We start from the raw sequence: 12,874 nt of genomic DNA, 5'->3' as shown, positions 1-12,874 counted from the left end.
ATATATATATATATATTTTTTACCATATCAAAAGAGGTAGATTTTTTTTCTCTAAGACTTACAAATAATGTCCTGATTTAGCTTCAGTATTCTGTGAAGTCTATATTTTGGCTTAATTCTGAAATTTTATTAAAACTAAATATTAGCTATTTTGTAAAGGAGATAATTTAAGTAGAAAATATCCACAAGAGATGGGTTTTATTTCTTAATGAGATTATGTTTAACTCTTATTAATGTGTTTGCATGCTATTTCTGCTGGTTAAAGAAAAAATAAAATTATGCTTATGGCTTTTATGTGATAATTCTGGTTAAAATTTAAATGACTTATTTCATACTTCTATAATCATTATATCCATCTGCTCATGTTCAGTGTTATTCTAGTAAATGAGCTACAATTATTCTATTCTAAAAAGTTTAAGTTAAATTTTAATTTTGTGTAAAGTTCTAATATGAAGTATATTGATGGATATTTCTGAACTCCCTTTGATACTTAGTAGCAAACCAGTGTTAAAATACATTGCTAAATTAGGTGATATGCATAAAATTAAAATATATTGGCTTTCCTCTTGAGATTTATTCTGCCGTTAATCCTAAAATCAGGTAGCTCTCAGCAGACCTCCGGCAATACAGTAATTTATTAATGGGTCTATTTCAGCCGGACATGTGATTCAGCACAGTAAGTGAGCAATGTAGAACTTCTGCTGAATATCAAAGCAGAAGGGAGCCATATTGGGTGAGCTAATTTTCCTGTTAGTTTTGGAAAAGTAAAAACAGGAACATGTAGTTAGTGGGCTCTTATTTATCCATCCAATGGGGGCAGAGCACAATGTAACATCCTAAAACTAAGCATTAGCCCAAAATAGCACTTTTTTCTGACTACTGGTTGATTAATAAAGAGAAAATGAACTGGTGTGAGTATTGAGGTTTACGTTTTCTCCATTTCTATGTGTCTTATTTTTTTTATGTTCTAAGTGTTTTAAATGATCAAACATGTAATTTTGAACTTGATATTTGAGGCAAAAAAAAAACCACAAAAAACATTTACTCTATATGGACCTATATACATTTAAGTAATATTTCATGTAAAAGTGCTTCTTAATGAAATTTAAGCTTCACATTTCTGGTGATATATATTAGTCACTTATTATTTTGTACTTGTATACCTCTATAGGCCTTTGCAAGGTCAATGACAAAGGTCAACTGGGCCATTCTGTGTTTGAGGATGCCGGTACAGTATATTAAAGAATGTAGATATGCCAATGCGTTAAAAATTTCCGTTTAACAACTACAGTTAAATTATTTATGTGATACATTTAACATTTCCCATTGAGCAACTATAGTTAAATTATTTATGTGGTAGTTTTTCAGTCCTTGCAGTGTGTCTCACCATCCATGGGTATGATTTTATTTAGTGAGAACACCAGAAGTCTACACGTGAACTCTTGGTGAAGAGGAGGCCTGGGCTCAGCGGCCCACGGCTCCTCCTGTGACAGGCCCCAGGAACCCCATAAAGACGCTGTTCTCACACAGGCCAGAGACAGATTTAGGTCCTGAAGGCTTGGGCTTTGCCGGAGCTCACCTCTCATATGGAGAAATGTATGCATGTGTGGAGCCAGGTCTTGTGAGGAAAGCGCTGAGAGGTCCTAGCTGTCAGATACCTGGTCTCAGCCACCTCTGAGCAGGCCTTTTGATTAGTTCTTCTCATGTGCTTAGCCCTGGAGAGGGGAGAACACAGGCCTGCAAACAGCCCCAGCCCAGCTGGGCAGTCCCTGTCCGTAACAAACCAGAGGTTGACTACATGTATGTTTACATTTCACCAGGCACAAAGTGACAGGAAAGTCTGTGATAGTTGTAGGAAGCCATTTTAAGGAATTTCTATTTTGACAGCAAATGAAATTCTTGATAGGCCAGCCTTACCTTCTTCTGTGATGGTTTATCAAAGGTTACATGCAGAATCCAAAGGACTTGGTGTCAGATTATGACCTAGAAGGTGTGTGTGGTGTGGGGGTAGGGAATAACCTTCCTCCCATTGCATATCTCATCTGTGTTGATCCGATGGCAGCCAGGGTGTTATAGTGGCCAGCCCTTCCACTCCTCTTCTCTGGCAACTAGTAGATTTTTACTAACCCAATAAATGTGACTCCAGCTAGTACTTGTCAGTACTAGTCCAGTGGCAGTGGGTGGGCCATCCCAAACTCAACAAAGTTCCTTTTTAACGTTAATTGTTTGGCTTAAACTACTGGTAAAGAAATCTGTGTTGATGCTCATGGACTCAGAATATTAATGGAGGTACCAGGCACGTTTTGCATGCCAGTTAAGCTTATGATAGATTTATAGGCTCAGGATGGGGGAACAGAGGCCTGGCATTAAGATAGAGTCCAGGCAGTGGTGAATTAAGGGTGTGCATGCTTCCACTCATTAAAGCAAAGCAAGAGGGAGAAAATCCTATTTAATTTTGTCCTAGCAGACTTGTCAGAAATGTCAAGCAATATCATTTTCTTTCTATAACTGATTGTTTTGTAGAGCATGAAAAAATTGGAAAAAAAAAAGAATTCAGACTTACACACACACACACACACACACACACACACACGAACACATAGGAGAGGAGAAACTGACCCTTTAAGAATGGGCTTTTACATTCCTTTTTTAAATTACCCAAATGGATGCTATTAAGTGGGCTTATTGAGTTGCCTTACACCTCTTCCCACTTGGCAACTCATGAATGTTATATGTGATGTGTATTATTGATTGTTCTGAATGAAATAGTTTCCATAATATTTTGTTCCTTCAGGGTATCTAAAAATAATTACTTTAAAATTTATCTTCCCATCTTAAATATTTTACACTTGTCCCTGAGCCAGCTCTAGGATCCTTAAAAAGCATCCTGATTTTAATAAGAAGATTCAGACCGCATTGACTTTCTGCCCTGGATGTGGCATGGTGTCTCCATGAACATCTTTCCCTTCACCTCTAATGGGATGGAATTTTCAGTGGCAGCATTTGATATCGGACCAAGGGAAGGAGTGGCTCTTTGGGGTTATATGTTAGCTTTGGCTCTGAAGACTCTAGAAGCCATTATCTTAAAATGATATAAATTCAGTTACAAAATGGAAAGATGATTACATGATTAATGGAGGTTAATAAATATCATTGAAATCTTAGCTGGATGAGGCCATCAGAAATTATTTAATCCAATTTTCCCTGGCTCCAGGCAGGCCACATAGGAACCACTTTGTCAAATGGAATCTCTCCTCCTCATAGCTCTCGGAGGAAGTTGGGTCCCTTTTTTGTATGAAATATGATGCATCTGTGTCCTGACCAAGCACCCACTCTTACCTGGGGCTCCTTTGCCACCCGTGTTGCTCATCAGAGGTAAAGCTTATGGCTGTGGAATAGCTATGAAAGGAGCTGGTTGGATGTGCAGGAATTGAAATAGAAAGATTTCCTGGCACCAATGACACGGCCAACTATCCCAGTGAATCTAGTTAGCATTGATGTGGCTGCTGAGAGAAATGTGCTTAATTTTGTGGGGTTGACACCTACATGGGCTGAAAAATGCTCCTCTCCTTTAGTTAAAAATATCTAAGAAATAAACAATAAGGGCTGATTGAAAAAGTGTTTATGTTATCCAACCTGTTCTCCCTAATAGAAAAACAGCTTAACTCTAATGTATTATTGACTTTGTGTCAGCATCTTCTTCAAACTCACTAATCATAATGCTATTACATTAATTAGGAGTTGTGTACATCTCCAAGTAAGAAATCTTAAATGCCATGACTTAATCTGAATTTATTCTTCTGTGCCACCTGAGTTCTGGAAGGGGCGATCCAGAGTTGGTGTTGGTGTCTCATGGATGTTATCAGGGACCTCTCCACTCCTTTTATCTTCTGTCCCACTGATCTTATCATGTAGATTCTATTCCCATGGCCCGTCAAGGCCACCTCCAGGCACAGTGTGGTTGACGGGAAGTCTGAGCAGGAGGAAGAGGGTGAGGGGAAGACAGTAGGACAGCTGTCCACTCAGACACCTTTGGAGCATTTTCCTGGGAGTCCATGCTTAAAGGCATGCCTTCAGCTTGTACCTCAGCTGTTACCCTGTCCTCAAGTGAGTCCAGGAAGTATTCTTTCTTGGTTGGGTACATTGCTACCCTTGCAGTATTGGGGTTTTGTTAGTGAAGCATAAAACATTAAAAGGAGGTTTCTGTTTTGTTTTTCTGGAAGGGCAAAATTGACCTGGTTTCTCAAAGTGCTAGGACTTTTCATGGAGGAGCCTTTTGGTCAGAGAGGGGTGTGGTAATACAAGTGGTAGAAAAAGCATGGGATATGAAGGCATCTTTTCTTCTGATCAGAATTGGAGCAAGAAATCAATTACATAAAAGAAAGAAAAAGGAGAAACCCATTGTTCATTGGCCCAAATAGAGATTTATCATCAGAAAGGACATTCTAGATATAACAACACCATTAGGTAGAACTTCCTGAGCAATGGATTGCTCTACAGGGCCCATTGGTGAAAGTGTGGGATGATGGATTTGGAGTAATAATGAAGAAAATTTGTCCCATGAAAATGACTAAAGCCACTTGTCTATGTATGATGAAGCCTGGAAAGGGGGGAAAGCCATATCTTTAATATTCATAGAGGCATATCAACAATTGACCTTGAATTTAGACAGGGATAAGATGGACATGAACTGTATTAACATGTGTCATTTTAGACTTTACAAAAAATATCTTAATTATCAAGACTTTAAGATACTATAATCATCCCATGAAAAATTGTAGAGCCTTTCCCTTGCACTCTCAGTAAAGAATACCCTGTTCTTTTTTGTATTGCTTGAAACACATCCATCCTTGATCAAAATTTTGTTTCATCCTATATTTTAAGAAAAATTCTGGTACAAATCATCTGGAGTTATCTTTTGAAAGCTGATACAAAGAGTTGTGTGCATGTGATCTGAAAAATGTCTTGGTTGTGAATAATTGCTGTTAGCCCTCTGAGAGTGTGGTGGTCCCAGGCCTGAGTTGTTCTCATAGCTGTAGCACCCTCTTCCGTTGCCTTGAGTATAGTCAGCTTCTGACCAAGCTAAGTTCAGTGGATGCAAACATCTTGTTAGTCATATTTCTCAGACAAAATATGTTTATGCCTTTCTCTATGAACTCCCGAAGAAAGACCCTTTTGAAAATTACTATTTGGTCTACCAGTTCCAAGTGGAAACATTCTTGCATTTACATTCTGAAGGAATCTGCCCTCGTCATGTATTTCAGGGTTGGCTTGTTGAACCAGCAAAGCGATTTAGCTATATGCTTTCAAAATGGAAATCTTTTTCTTTATTGTACCCTTGATTGTGTTTTCTTTCCTAAATCTCTTACAGAAGTCTCTACTGCAGGCACTAAGTGTTAGATATGGTTCACATATTGATACTGAAAAACTTAGCTAGGACTTCCAATTTTTAAGGTAATTTAAATGTAAAATTAAAATGTTAGCCAGTAACCTAATGCCATGTAGTGTGCAGTTTGGATATTGTATGGACAGCTAAGAATTACCCATTGTAGTGCCAAAGATCACTTGGTGCTCATGTTGTCTGAACAGTTGATATAAAATATTATGGTTGGGGGTTGACTTTGTGCTCAGGGTCTTGTCTCTAGGAAGCTTCTTTACAGTTCCAAATGTTTTGTCAGCTCCAAATACAGTTTAGAAGATTTTAAAAAATGTTCCATTCAAGCTCACTAAAGGTGAGTATCATGCTACATATTAGCTCAATTCAGACCATTTGGGTAATAATAGGTGACCATCTGTCCAGCTGTTTTGTCTGTGTGATAGGTAACATCTCAATTATTTTCATATTTGATTGATTAGAAGTGAAAGACTATGTTGGTTTGGGCAAAAAGTCTTTATAATTCTAGGTAAAACATTCAACCTATTTTAAAAAGTCAAAGACAAGAACAAAATCCCTGAAAGTATGTAGGCCCACACAACAGCTCTGAAATTGTGAACCATCCATAGACTGTGGAAATGATACTTAACTGGGCTTCATGGCATGACAGGTAATTATTTTGAAAATCCATGTCCAAAGTCCTTGAGGTCCTTCAGAAGCTGAGATCTGAAATGCTGGACAGACTCTTAACTCAGGCAGAAAAGGCCTTAAGTTTGTAAGTGCGTTGTTTGATCTACAGCATTGATAACCGATGCTGCACAAATGAGTGTTTAATAAATATTGTGTGGTTGTATATGAGTATTAATAACATGCCCTTTTCAGTGGAAATTAGAGCACCACTATTACAGGTTTCCAAAGTGTTCCTCCATTTTCTGAAGTCCGTCCCTGATGACCTAATTCAGGTGACTAACCCAGTACTTATCACTATCCTCAGAATGCTGAGGTGTAATTCTTTACCAAATTCTGATTTTTAAGTAGGCCAGCAGTGCTTTATATTTGCTAATCAGAAACAGAGTGGCTAATGCTATTTAATTATATTTCCAGTGTACATACCCTGCCCCCCCCAAAGCCAAATTCTCTTTATTTTAATGCAATTTTATAAGAAAAATATGAACATTATTCACTCAATCTCTTAGTTTCTAGTCATAGGTATCTAGTTTCTTAATTTCTAGTCATATTATTAAAATGAACATGTACTGTCCCTATTACTGATTTGCAACTGTATACTGACATAAAAGAAATTTAATTAACAGAAACTAGTGTAGTTTTTCAGGTAATTATTAAAGTAAATTAAAAATATATGATAAATTTTAGCTTGTAATTGACAGGTTTGAAAATGATTAGAAATGGTTCTCAAATCCTGTTCTTCCCTATGTCACCTCCTTATGCTCTACTTTATTCTTTCAATTTATCATAAATATATTTCTGATCATGAAAATTATATTTGCTCATTATGAATATATCCATAAAAGTTCAAAGAAAGAAAACTCAGCTGGCATTTTGGCTGCCCTTCCCCCCTCCCTTCCTTCCTTCCTTCCATCCTTTCTTTCTTCCTTCCTTCCTTCCTTCCTTCCTTCCTTCCTTCCTTTCTTCCTTCCTTTTGACATCTATGTGTCAATCTCTCCAATCATTCATTTATTAGAGATCATACCAGGTATATAATCTTCATTTTTCTGTTTTCATGAACACTATCTTACCAATGTTTTCAAATGGAGTTATAAAATTTGGATTAATATTATTTTTACTGGCTACTTTATATTCCATTGAATAAATAATCTTACTTTGTCAATTTCCAACTGACTTTTTATTTCTTTTTTTTCCCTTTTTTATAATTATAAAAAGCGGTGAACCTTTTGTTCATAAGGATTTGTTCACATCTATGACTAATGTCCTTGGAAATTTTATTAGAAGTGTAGTTATTTGATCAATGCTATACAAAATATTTCCTCTAGTTTCTTTAAACTAGGTGAGTTTTTCCCTTGTTGAGATTATTGCAATTCAGTTTAAAACTATTGGTTGGTTTCAGGAAATAGAGGATTTTAGTGTCCTTTATTCTGTGGTTCTATAAATATCTTGAAATACATGGATGCTAAATTTATTTTGATAATCTTCACTTTTAGGATTGTCTAAATATCATGACATTTTTCTGATTAAGGTGGTCTGATGACTGGGAAGAATCATCATGATTCTTTAACATACTACTGGTCTACCTTTAACATTAGGTAATGGAACTAATGAAGACTTCAAGTTCTATAGTTTTTCTATAAAAGGGAAACTTTATTATTTACTAGGAGATTTTATATCCCTCTTCTTTTGCATATAAATTATTCAAGAATGAATTTATTTATGTATCCATGTTAGAAACAGAATGAAAAACACGGAGAGGATTCCTGAAGGAAGTCATTATCTAGCGATATGAAGACATAATACTCTACTAAACTGTGGTAAATTGGAAAGTAGTGACTTCTAATATTTGGAACTGGCAGCTCAGTGGGAAGGCACCATCTTTGGCTACTAACTCTAGGACTTGGGGCTGGAACTCTACAATTAGGGCCCTTAAAAAACGGGCCTGGCTTCGGTTATGTTTCCTGCCTGTTCCACAGTCTAACTCCTGATGCTTCAATCTTGTTCTGAATGGACTGACATGTTGACTTCACGGTGCTTTCTCTGATTGCCTCACTGTCATGTCAGCATCCTACACTTTAGAAAGTGTTAACTGGGCCGTTTGCGGGGATTGTATCCAGGCAGGAAATACATCAGCTGGCCCCCACCTCTTCTCCACCTCTGTGCCACTTAGAAGCATGATTGTGAGTGACATTTCCCAGTGAGGTTCCATGACAGTTTTCTTATTCCCTGTTAACAGCCATAGGTCTAAGTTTATAGCGTGTGTATTAAGCAACATCAGTGGATTTTCTTCTTGGGCACGTACTCCTTTTAGTCAGAGCTCCTCTTGCCCCAGGGTCCCCTTCCCAGGGACTGCTCCCAGGGCTACGGCTTGTTTCCCCAGTCACCCAGTCTCTCCCAGTAGGCTGCATTTCACGCTTTGGTTCTTCAAATGGCCCCTTGTCTTGGAAACAGGAAGGCCCTTCATGTATCCCGAACTTGCATAAATAGGAAACAGTTTTCTCAGGGAGAGGAGGTTGCATTTGACATGGTGCCTTGGACATGTTTTTGTGCCGAGCATTATGGTTTTGGGCCAGTTGCTCATTTCTTGTCCATCTCAGAGAATTCAAATATTAATGCAGTGGGGTGAGCTGGGTATCTGTTTCAGGGGACTCATTTGCTAGATCACCTGTCCTAAAGAATGTTAAATAGAAGCCTTTCTTTTCTAGGAAGTTTCTTCTCCTCTGCATTTGTTTGTGTGGCGCCCATGTAGCCCTCACTGTGCAGTGGCATGTGAGGAGAGACCACCCCACAATTCTGTTTTAAAGGGTAAATGTTTGAAGTTCCCAACACTCATTTGGGTTGAGGAAACTTGTCCTCAGTGGTACCTATTAGTCAAGAACCAACTGGCAAAGTCATCTAGGTGCTTTAGCACAGCAGCAGCTAAAGCCATGATTCATTTTCAGGCCCAGGTTTCTGAGCCCGGGGCGTCACCTGGCACCACTCCTCGCCAGAAACGCAGGTCATCTGGTTGATCGATGCTGACGCGGTCACTCTCTCTGCCCTGATGGAAAGGGAGGGCTTTGCACAAAAATCAATGTGTTCTTAGTGAAGTGGATATGTTACCTTAGTGGGGGAAAAACTGCTGTGCCTTTGAGTGATTGTTACATGTCTGTGTGTGGCATTCCAGGAAAAAGATCCATTAAAAGACAGACAAGATATCACAACTCACTTTTCAGCAGAAAATGACTTGGCTTTCACTGATGAAGCCGATTACTGGAAAGGATATTCATATGCCACTGGGGTATAAGCTTTCTGATATCTGCACATGAATAGGTCTTGGCCCAGTTCACTGAAATTTTGGCCTTTAGTTTCTCTGTAATGTGAGGTACGGAGAGGGTGAGGGAAGAGCTGGGGAACTTGCTTTGCGTTTAATGAGCACTGCTGCTGAACAGGGCATAGTGAGATCCTTGCCCACAGCATCAGACTAAAGGATGGCTTTGGGCTCTTCCTTAAGTTTTCCTGATTAGGCCCTGCAGATTGCAAGATGTCCTGCTTAGCGAGCAACCCATGATATGCAACAGTCTATGTAGAGTGTGTTCATACTACAGAAAGGGTCTATGGTAGAACATTCACATATCATAATTAAGACTAGGATAACACAAAAGACCAGGAAAAATGAAAGAAGGAAAACATATACTATTATACATTCCAGATTCCAGGTGGACATGAATTTTGGAGGGACACTATTAAACCCAGTATACACAGGTTGAGTAGTCATGCAGTAATAAATTCTTTTTCTCTATCTTATTTTTTTAGCAAAACATTCTTTTGGTTTTAGCATGTGGAAGGAAGCCTTTCTCAAGGTTTCTCATTTTTCCCTTGTGGAAAAGGTGGAGAAATGTGGTCTGGATGTTAGAACACTATTTGGTGGATTAGATCTTAGTTGAATTATTGCCCCCAAAGGGAGATCGATGTCAGCCAGATTTTTGTAGCATGCTACACACTTCTTTTATGGCCCCGGGCTGTGCAAGGTTTGGGTCAGTGATGTGAATAAAGAGAAGAGAAACTATGTCCTGCCCATTTCAGGATAGCACATAGTTTAACTTTTTCAAGTTTTAGCCAAAGAGAGATGTTAAAGAATAAAGAAAGATGGAAAATGGCATTTAATAGAAACAAGTGTAAAAGCTCGATCAAGTATACAGTTAGAGCATCAGAGGACTGTGGGCTCAGTAACAATACGTATTTCAATAGTCACAGGGATCTCAATCTGAATGGCTCCCAGGAAGGCAATGTTGTAAGCCAGAGCCTGCATTAGTGGAATGAGGGAGGGCATCATCTTCCTCCGCTTTGGGCTGGTCGGATTATACTGAAATTAATCGTGTTCGGTGGAGGTTACCAAATATTAATAGAAATTTGATAGACATTTTGGAATGTATTCAGAGAAGAATGTCCAAGATGACATTGCTTGGGGGATGGATGGAACTTGGAATGTTCGCCTGGAAAACAGATGGGAAGAATCAGACGGACCAAATAAGCTTTCTTTTAAATCTTCCAAAGTTGTTTGTGTGTGTGTTTGGACATTTAAAGGGTAAATGTTTGAAGTTTGAAGTTTGGAAGAAGGATTGAGTTGTAGCCTGTATTGCCCCAAGAGGCCACATTCAGACAAATCAATGGATATTTCTGGGAAGTATATCTTTGATACATTGTAACAGGACTCCTTTGTGGAGATTCATGGGTTGCCTGGAGATGATGAGTTCTGAGAACTGTAGGTGCTCAAGCACAGATAGGTGCACAGCATTTTGACAGAGCTGTCATGGCAATTGAACCAGTCAACGGCCTCTAATAGCCCTTATGTCTCTGAGTTTTATAACTTCTTTTGAAGGAAAATGCTATAAAACTCTGCAAGATTTGGATGAGGCATAATGATCTTAATTATATATTTTAACCTCCTATCGCTTAAGTCGATATGGCATACAAAAGAGAGAAGATGATAAAGTAAAGATGTTAAAATTTATGATCTCAACCTTGACATGAAATCCATTTCAGAATGGCCTATAGATCAGTGATGGCGAACCTTTTGAGCTCGGCGTGTCAGCATTTTGAAAAACCCTAACTTAACTCTGGTGCCGTGTCACATATAGAAATTTTTTGATATTTACAACCATAGTAAAACAAAGACTTATATTTTTGATATTTATTTTATATATTTAAATTCCATTTAGCAAAGAAAAATCAACCAAAAAAATGAGTTCGTGTGTCACCTCTGACACGCGTGTCATAGGTTCGCCATCACTGCTATAGATCTTGGAGAGGGAGAGTGTGAGAAGTTGAGGAGTCATATTATCAAAAGGAACTGCCATGCTTAGGGGAAACTACTGTGGTTCCTGTTCAGAGAATTCTTAAGATTGGAAGGAACCTAAGAGTCCACCTATTCCAAAGTTTAGACATATCTAGGTTGAGTATGTCTGTCTTCTGGTGAACATATATTCCCTGTGATATATAAAATGCCACTCACATACTTTGATAATTTCCCATTTTTCTAATATATCATAAAACATCTTGAAATATTCTGAATATAAATTATTTCCAGTCACTTTTGCCTAAGGCACAAGAATGTTAAATCTTCAGGCTGAAGTTGGGGGAAAAAAAGAGAACAAAAGCCAGTGGCAGAAACTCAGTTTCTAATACACATTAGACTTGACAGCAGTTTAGGGAACATTCACTCATTAATTCATTCATGGATCCCCAAAAACTTATAGGGCAGCTGCCCTGTGCCAGACAACAGGAGTGTAAAATGTACCAGAAACCTTCCTTGATCTTGCACTTGCAGGGTCATAGGGTGTAATCATTTTTTTTTTTTTTACGCATTTTACTGTTCTGTTTTCAGAAGATGGCAGTGTTAGGTCATCCAATTAAACTTCTTCATTAGCAGGTTAGCTTTAGGTGCCACTACATAGAATCTAGAGCTTGGGAGCAACAGCAAACATTGTTGCTGGGGTCCAACCTCAGCAGGTCCAGGGGTCCCCAAAGGTGTGGACGGAGTCAGCGAAGAAGGAATGACACGGAGACAGCGTTCAGTTGATGAGCAGCCTAGCCAGGATCTCCAGCCAAGTTCTGGTTCAGTTCTCTCACTAGGTTCTGTCTCTAGGTTCTGTGTGTAGGTTCTGTGTCGGGAGTAATCATTTTTTATAGGATAGTAAGTGCTCTTCTGGAGGCATATACAAAGTAGGAGGAAGTATCAAGGAGCATCAAATCCACAGCAGGAAGAAAATAAAGGCCACGAAAAACAGCCTGCATCTTTGTTTACATGTACATCTAGTATATGTCTGTAAGCATAGTCTCTTGTCTACCTGTGCTATTTTACAGAAAGGAGAGAGTTGGCTAGAGCGATTAAGATGCATGTAGCCCAAAAGGCTAAAATAGCGGTAGAAATTCGGGTGTCTCTCTTATCAATAGGCATTTTTAAAAGGGGAAAGTTCTTTAAGAAAAAGCGGCCTAAACATGCACTCCAGGCCAACTTCAATTTGCAGCCTTTGGGGAAATCTTGAAGGAAACCAAATTGAGCACTTATATGTGCTATTTTTGTTTTAGATTTAGCAAGTCTTTCCTCTTGACTGCTCAGGATAAACAATTGGATTACTTGACAGGATGCTATACAGAATGGATTAGTTAAATTTGGGCTTGTTCTTCTCTCAAGTCAATGAAATGCATGAGCTTCTCCCTGCCAGGGTGGTTCAGAGGTTTGATTTGTGGCAGTTTCTGGAAGCTTACAAATTGTGCCCCCTTTTCTTTTCCAGAGTAAATTGCAAACCTCTTCTTGGTGAGAATGCTGAC

The 12,874-nt window shown here is 38.6% G+C and overlaps 1 long non-coding RNA gene across 2 annotated transcripts in view; it reads left to right on the top strand.

The window, feature by feature from the left end:
* Window positions 1-12,874, top strand: part of LOC107182775 — a 256,590-nt gene that overhangs the window by 108,761 nt on the left and 134,955 nt on the right. The window lies entirely within an intron of this gene.

Source organism: Myotis davidii, unplaced genomic scaffold (genome assembly GCF_000327345.1).
Source record: "Myotis davidii unplaced genomic scaffold, ASM32734v1 scaffold897, whole genome shotgun sequence".
NCBI classification, from domain to species: domain Eukaryota; kingdom Metazoa; phylum Chordata; class Mammalia; order Chiroptera; family Vespertilionidae; genus Myotis; species Myotis davidii.
Note: the sequence above shows the minus strand (reverse complement) of the source record. Positions and strands in the feature narration are given on the sequence as shown.